Below are 8,251 nucleotides of genomic sequence, written 5' to 3' on the forward strand. Positions count from 1 at the left end.
CATAAAAGTGGCGAGATTGGACTGAGCAAAGGTTGGCAATTTGTACGGGCGCTGATAACCGCGCATTTGAGCGCCCCACAAACCAAACATGATCATCGTCATCGAATCTCCGACAGGGGGGGGCGGCACGGACCATAACAAGACGCCTCAGACCGCGCGGCTACCCCATGTGGCAGATCGCAACTCCGAAGGTTATAAATTCCTAGCCATTTTACACTAAAGCCACGTCTGTTAGTACCGCACCTCTATCGTACAGTGGCTGTGAAACTTGGGCTCCATCCAGAATGCTGTTCACGGACCACAGTTCGACTCTGTGTCAGGTAAGTCCGCCTTGAAACCATGGGTCCTGGAGCCATACCGCGTTGGACTAGCAGCGGCCTTGGGAAGCAGCTGGTCAGACAGCAATGGGTCACTGGCGTTACGTAGCTGCCTATCGCCTGCTGGAAAGCACAGTGCATGTGGACCGTGTCACAACACATGCCGCCAAAAAGTAATAAATGCAAACTTAGATGCTGTACTACCACACCTAAACTACTGCACTGTGTATCCCAGCAACCAAGAACAATTTCCAAATAAATTAAAAAAGGGTGGTGGTTCAGAACATCTTTGTCTTAACTCTTTACATGTTTTAAAACTTTTCTATAACTTACAACCAACCTTCTCACTGCCTGCATTCTTTTCACTAACTCTGTTACTCCTCCATCCACTCCAACTTTTTCCAGTGCTATCCACAGTAACCTCCTTGGCACAGAATGATAGGCCTTTTCTAAACAAACACCAAAAGGAGATTTTAATTTTCTTACTTTCATTTTCTGACACAACTGGCGTACACAAAAGGTGTTATCAACGCAGCTTAATCCCAGCAGTAAAACCGAATGTCCCTGCAATACAACAACATCAAGTAGGAATTTAATGACAGTGATTGTAAGAGTTAAGTCATCTTTTATACTTCTTCTCTATATTCTAATTGGGTGTCTGTGCATATAATGGTAATTTTTTTGCCTGTGTCAGCTTATGCCTTGGGAAGCCAGCATTTAGACAGAGCACCAGACGTCAGCCGAGAGATCTTCCTGTGTTATTCTCAAGGGAGCATGGGTCACTTGAGAAGAACTCTGCACTCTGTAGGAGGAGGCGCTGACCCAACTCAGAAAAGGCAGGTGTGCAACTGGCCAGCATATTTCCAGCCCAGGCGTCGGTCTAGCACCCACAGTCAACTTCTCCTGCGTGCTCTAGGAAACAGGACAAAAATTGCTAGAAACGATGACCCATGGAGACTCACCAGAATAACCGGAAATATGAGTTTCTAAATTTGGGCGGCCGAAGACTTCCGGGATAAGAAGTCATCCTCATTGCGCAAACGGGGTTGTCAAATACGGCAGAGAAGCGGACAGAGGTTCAGGGCAGTCTCTTGCCTTTGGGGTGCAAAACTGCCCCTGAAGACGGGAAAATCAGCGATGATCAACGACTTGAGGCTGCAGAATGCAATGAAAACCACTGCATTAAAAACGCATAATATGTATCCACAGGACACGTGTCCTGTAATTGAAGAAGTGTCATGACGATCTCTTCATTGGTTAAAATTTTCGGATTAGTCCCCCATTCGGATCTCCGGCAAGGGAATGCCAAGGGGGAGGTAACCATGAGGGAAAGATTGAAAAGCAACAGGAAAGCGTTCTATGACTCGGTGCGTGGAATGTCAGAAGTTTGAATGTTGTAGGGAAGCTAGAAAATCTGAAAAGGGAAATGCTAAGGCTCATTCTAGATATTGTGGGGGTCAGTGAAGTGACATGCAAAGAAGACAAGAATTTCTGGTCAGTTGAGTATAGGGTAATATCAAACTCGGCAGAAAATGTTATAGCTGGCGTAGGATTCGTTGTGAATAGGAAGGTAGGACAGAGAGTGTGTTACTGTGAACAGTTCAGTGGTAGGGTTGTTATTATCAGCATCGACAGGAAACCAACACCGACAACGATAGTTCATGTATATATACCGACGTTGCAAGCTGAAGATGAACAGATAGAAAACGTGCATGATGAAACTACCTGGCAGATTAAAACTGTGTGCCGGATGGAGACTCGAACTCGGGACCTAGCCCCAAAACCACTGCTGAGCTAAAAACAGCCATTCAGGGTCGTCTGCAGCATCGATGTTCCGTCACTTCAGCGGGTCTCGCAGAATATCGCTATTCGTCTGAGCCGCATCAGCACCAGTGGCGGCAGGCGTATCGAACATGTTGAAACGCCCGCTACATCCCCTGGGCAAAACAGGTGATTAGGATTGTGGAAAGGGCGAAATAACGTTGGGGTCAGTTTCACCTTAAAATTGTAATTTATTACAATTTAATAACACATTTACAACCAAAGTGGCTCATAGCCGAACCTTTACAACAACGAGTTTCAAAATCGAATTCTTCCACGGCAGAAGGCCTCCAAACAAGACATCTTAAAAAGCAACAAGATGAAAATGCAGTTAAAATTGCAAATAAAATAATTAAAATATATAATTGACAGCTAGGCTGAAAGCCTCAAGGCAAGGGTGGATAGACAAACATAAGCAAGATGCAATACAAACGGCTGAAGGCCCGCAATAAAATTTTCAAGATTTCAAAATAAATTACCATAAACTTTGAAAGGCAGAAGGCCGCAATGTTCAATCTTGAAAGGTAATTTTAAGAATAAGGTTCCAAGCCACAATGTTTCAGGTTGAAAGGTAATTTTAAGTATAGGGTTCCAAGGCTGAAGGCCCACAATTAATTTTCCAAAATATTAAAAAATATGTATAACCATAAGCCTTAAGTTTTAAGTAGCTGAAATCGGACTACAAGAAAGGACAACGCAACGGCAATAACTTTCCACTTGCCGGAATTCGAACTTACATAAAACACAGTAAAACCAAGATTTGTTTTTAATCACTAGCTATGAAACTTCCTAGCAGATTAAAACTGTGTGCCAGGCCGAGACTCGAACTCGGGACCTTTGCCTTTCGCGGGCAAGTGCTCTACCAACTGAGCTACCCAAGCACGACTCACGCCCCGTCCTCACAGCTTTACTTCCGCCAGTACCTCGTCTCCTATGGCTATGATAGACAATGAAACACCGGTGAGAAAGCCAGTAAAGACAACAGCACTCAGAAGCCTGCAGGGGGTCGGTCTGCCCTGGTTCACTTAGGTGAGACAGATGGTGGGTCCAACTACACTTGATGCATCAGAACCCAAACAAGGGACAGCCACGGACCGACTGACAAACGACTTGCTTGCCACCAATAGGTAAATGAGAATTCAAACACAAAATGCTACGGGCGTGATTATCTACAATCAAATATGAATATGTATTAAGCTGTAAAAACTACACACTGTGTTGGTCAGTGACAAGAGGTGAGGGAAGGACACTGCCTGAAATTACGTTAGTGGCCGGGGCAGGTAAGCAGCACACTAATGGCCACAAGGCAGAAAACTCCGCTGGTACACTTGAATTGTAGTCAACCAATTTAGTTAATTCCACCGCGTGGCGGCTAAATTTGAGCAACACAAACACTCGGTGTTGCTCACAGGAAAATCTCCTCAACAGCGAACCACCGAAACGAACCACACAACATGAATCGACGTGGCTTGGGTACTTGAAACCACTACTCAACTTTGACGTCCTGGGTCGGTGAGCCACGAAGCTCGTAGCAATGGGACAGCTCCACACACGCTCCAGTACTGCGCAGGGGCCGACAGCGGACCCAGCCGACTGCACCGCACGGGGATAACCTCCCTGGTCCGCAGCAACTGACCGACTCCCCTCAGAATGCCGACAACATCTAAATAGTCGTCAGTGGAAATAACACTGACGACACACGCATCCTAAGCATGCACGAAGACAAATCGGGAGTCGATGCGCACACACACACACACGTAGCTGACTCATGAACGATCGGCGAGCCAAAACGCGTCGTCTCGTAGGAGGACCGACCGACGATCCACGAGGACCGCGGCCCGGCTCAAGTGATGTCATGTCGACGCAGACCTCACAGCTCCAACCCGACTGCACTAGTGCAGCATTGCAACTCCCCGACTGGCATGTGCGGACTGCACTCCAGACACGTACCAACTGACTGGCAGCCGGAACTCGCGACCTGAACTGCTTACGACAGACAACAACCGGGAAGTAATGGCAGTCGAGCAAAGGTACTACGAGAGCGGATATGTTGATACGCGCTGCTAGCGCCGCTCACGGTCAGGCAAAACGGCAGCTCAGTGACAGTAGTAATTTAAATTAACGTAGTGAGGTGGAAGTACGTTAAAAACAGGGCGTAAAATACATGATGGCGGGAACACGAGCCACACACGGCTCACATGCATAGCCTATATCCGAATATCTGTAGTGACGTTTAAATGTTGAATAAAGTGTGTGCACGCCGTGGTACGTAACTAATTTACTTTTTTTAATATAATCTGTAAGTGTCACTCTGTATGTAAGCATGAAACAGGTAGGTAAATAGGTAACATTAAAATATCCAGAGCACAGGATACTTTGGTCATATTAATAGCAAGAACTCATTTCTCATACACTTTTCGCTGATACAAACACAGTTTGTTCTGAAATGTGAGAACGAAAATAGTTACTGAACATTTCGTGTTAGTATAGGCAAGAAAAATTAAGTATACGTATAGAACTAATTCTGCCACTGAATCTGCAATTATCTACCTCTAGTTTTAAAAATGAAAATAGCTCTTAGCACTGTATTAATTTAAAATGTGATTGTAATTGACTTCACAAACGAAAGAGAAACACGGGCTACAAAGCTGCTTAGTACTCGGCCACAGCGCCGAATGTTGGATGTCGTAGCTAGTCGCTACCAAATGTCGAACTACGAGGAGCGTTCAATAAATAATGCAACACATTTTTATTCTTTGCCAATTTCTGTCGAAAAAATGCAGAACTCGTTGTGGGACATCGTGGAATATTCCCGCTTCACCTCCTATGGTTTCATGAAGTTCACATTGGCAGCGGCGCCATACGTAGTCTTGAAAGTGGAGGTGCGCTCCAAGCAGAGAACAGTCATTGAGTTTCTTTCGGCGGAAAACCAGAGCATCGCAGATATTCATAGGCTCTTGCAGACTGTCTACGGAGAAGTGGTCGCGCAAACCTGCCGGATCTCCCACGTGCCGTCCGGCCGCACACAGCTTTGACTCCTGCAGTGTTGGAACGTGCGGACACTCTCATTCGAGGAGATCGACGCGTCACAACCAGACACTTCGCTGCACAACTGGACGTCTCTGTTGGTAGCGCTGACCCATATCGTCCACCAGTTGGGGTGTTCAAAAGTATGCGCCCGTTGGGTTCCTCGCCGCCTAACGGAAGACCATAAGGAGCAACGATGGACCACCTGTGAAGAGTTCCTTGCGCACTACGAGGTCGATCGTGCCGGCCGGTGTGACCGTGCGGTTCTAGTCGGTTCAGTCTGGAACCACGTGACCGCTACGGTCGCAGGTTCGAATCCTGCCTCGGACATGGATGTGTGTGATGTCCTAGTAGTCCTAAGTTCTAGGGGACTGATGACCATGGATGTTGAGTACCTTAGTGCTCAGAGCCATTTGAACAGTTTGAGGTTGATCGTGACAATTTTTTGTTAAACACTGTCACAGGCGATGAAACATGGGTTCATCGCTTCGAACCGAAAACGGCACTTCGTGGAAAAACAGTTCAAAGCTGCAAACTCAGCCGGCAGAGTCATGGTGACTGTACTGGATGGACGGATGGGAATGTGGTGTGGGCGTGATTGTCATCAGGATAATATTTAGACAAAGGCCATTTATTGGCGAAGCATGTTAAAAAGGAGTCACATAGCCAGGCCTAGGGTGAGCCAGAGCATAGAGTTTTGCGAAGCACCGTTCACGAAGCTAACGAAAGTTGATGTCTGCCAATCGGGTAAGTTCGAGCAGCATGCCGGCTGCGAAGCTAAGTCCACGGCGCCGCAGCACCTGCAGAAGCGGAAGATGTTCACTGCTACCGGGCGCGCGTCCAAGAGGGAGAGCCCGGTGGCGGGTGGCCGATACTTCTAGCATGGCCACGCGGCTTCCTCTGCCCTGATTGGTCAGGACCGAGAAACCCATGGGGGCGGAAATGGAACTTTTCAGAGAGTGGGTTGGTCAGCAACGCCTGGGACGGCGTTACTTCGTCAGCTCATGAGGGAGGCGCGTGATCGAGATTGCCTGCCTTGGTGCTAACTTGCTGTTGCTAGACCGTGGGACGAGAAAATTTACAGGCAGCTGACGCTACTGGCCGAGGCTTGGCCGTAACAAGAAAAATGAAGTTACTGTTTGATAGCTCATTCAATAAAGTAAAATCCCCTTCTGTCTGGGTCATCCTTACATGACCGTCTTCTTGGACTCTGCATGGTTTACTCCTATGCAACAGTGAACTTTGAAGAGTACTGTGCTACCCTCAGGAAACTGAAAAAAAATCTTCAGCGTGTTGGTCGCTACGAAAGTACAAACGAAGTTCTCCTACTGCATGACAAAAAATGGTTCAAATGGGTCTGAGCACTATGGGACTTAACTTCTGTGGTCATCAGTCCCCTAGAACTTAGAACTAGTTAAACCTAACTAACCTAAGGACATCACACACATGAATGCCCGAGGCAGGATTCGCACCTGCGACCGTAGCAGCAGCGCAGTTCCAGACTGAAGCACCTAGAACCGCTCGGCCACAACGGCCGGCAGACTTTTAGGGACAATTGTCCCACCGAAAGGTACGAATGTGACATGAACATCCGTGTGCCCCTACAGCCCTTTTTTAAACTGAGTGTTATTTAGTTCCCAGTGTCTGGTCCCTTTCATGCCTTGTCGCAATCTGAGCAGAGATCTAACCTCATATGTTTGGATCAATAAATAGTAAACAAGTTAAAACCGTTGTATCTATGTGAGACTTTCCGGGGAGACCCGGAAAACTGGACAGATTTTGGCTCAAGCGTTATGAGAGTTCAGCATCAGTCTGCCAAGAACGCGTTGGACGTAGAAAGATTATAGTCTCATACCTGTTGGTTTGCCAGACACTTACCATGTATTTCATCATGGTTGAAGGCGTATCAAAGCCGTAATATTTGTCCAACGAATACCCGTTTATCATCTGCATTTCTTCTTGGTGTAGCAATTTACATTTATGAAACTGGCATGTCACGTATAAAATAAATATGAAGCGATAACGGTTTAGTCACAAAATATTAAAATAGAAAACGAAGAGGCAGGCCACTGAGGGCTGCACCATATGTGGACCTGCGGTTGCTCTTCGCGCATGCTGTGGCTCCTTCTGTCACGTGGGCAGTGGGGCTGCGCACGAAGACGTGCGTGCGGTCGGCGAGTGTGTACTGCGTCTAGCGAGAGGGCGATGGACTCGTCTGTGCTGCTAAACGACGTGACATAATGTGAGAAGCTTCTCATTAATGTGTTACTGTTACCAGAAGAAGATAAATGCGGACTTGTATGGTATTGTGTTGGCAGAAGAGCCAACACCGTGTTGCTAGAGGAGGCCGAAATGCACGCTTTTAAGACCACGCAGGTTGGCGTGAGGTCTGGAAAATGACAATGTAATTAATATAGCCAATAAGGAACGTTGCTGCTGGAATACTTAACTTTAATCCATAATAAGTGAACATCGCTCTTGACGGTACATGTTTTACAGCATCAATAGTAACTGGTAATGGCGCCTTGCTAGGTCGTAGCAAATGACGTAGCTGAAGGCTATGCTAACCACCGTCTCGGCAAATGAGAGCGTAGTTGTCAGTGTAGCATCACTAGCAAAGTCGGCTGTACAACTGGGGTGAGTGCTAGGAAGTGTCTCTAGACCTGCCGTGTGGCGGCGCTCGGTCTGCAATCACTGACAGTGGCGACACGTGGGTCCGTCGTATACTAGCGGACCGCGGCCGATTTAAAGGCTACCGCCTAGCAAGTGTGGTGTTGTGGTGTCTGGCGGTGACACCACATATGGTGTTTCAATTAGCGACTCCTTTTCCTGATTAAGTTCTGGTCACTCAGTGATGAAGTTGAAAACTGAGGAAGGGCAGAACCAGTAGTATGAATAAAAACTTAACTATTTGCAGCGTTATTGTGAACATTTTATTAATTTACAAAACCGAATAGCGACAGCCTTCTCGCAATGTAGCCAATGTTGTCTGAAGTGCTGTTATGTATAGTACGCTGCAGAACCGTGGCGTCGAGTAGAAGTGCTCATAACTTAGTTCTGTCACATATGTGTGTGATCGAAAAATT

The 8,251-nt window shown here is 46.9% G+C and overlaps 1 non-coding gene across 1 annotated transcript; it reads right to left on the bottom strand.

Annotated features, from left to right (window-relative positions):
- Positions 1–2,945: 2,945 nt before the first annotated feature.
- Trnas-cga (transfer RNA serine (anticodon CGA)) lies at positions 2,946–3,020 on the bottom strand. Its single transcript has one exon. It is a non-coding gene; the product is annotated as a tRNA-Ser (tRNA).
- Positions 3,021–8,251: the final 5,231 nt, after the last annotated feature.

The sequence above is a fragment of the Schistocerca cancellata genome, chromosome 10, assembly GCF_023864275.1.
Source record: "Schistocerca cancellata isolate TAMUIC-IGC-003103 chromosome 10, iqSchCanc2.1, whole genome shotgun sequence".
In the NCBI taxonomy this organism is placed as follows: Eukaryota; Metazoa; Arthropoda; class Insecta; order Orthoptera; family Acrididae; genus Schistocerca; species Schistocerca cancellata.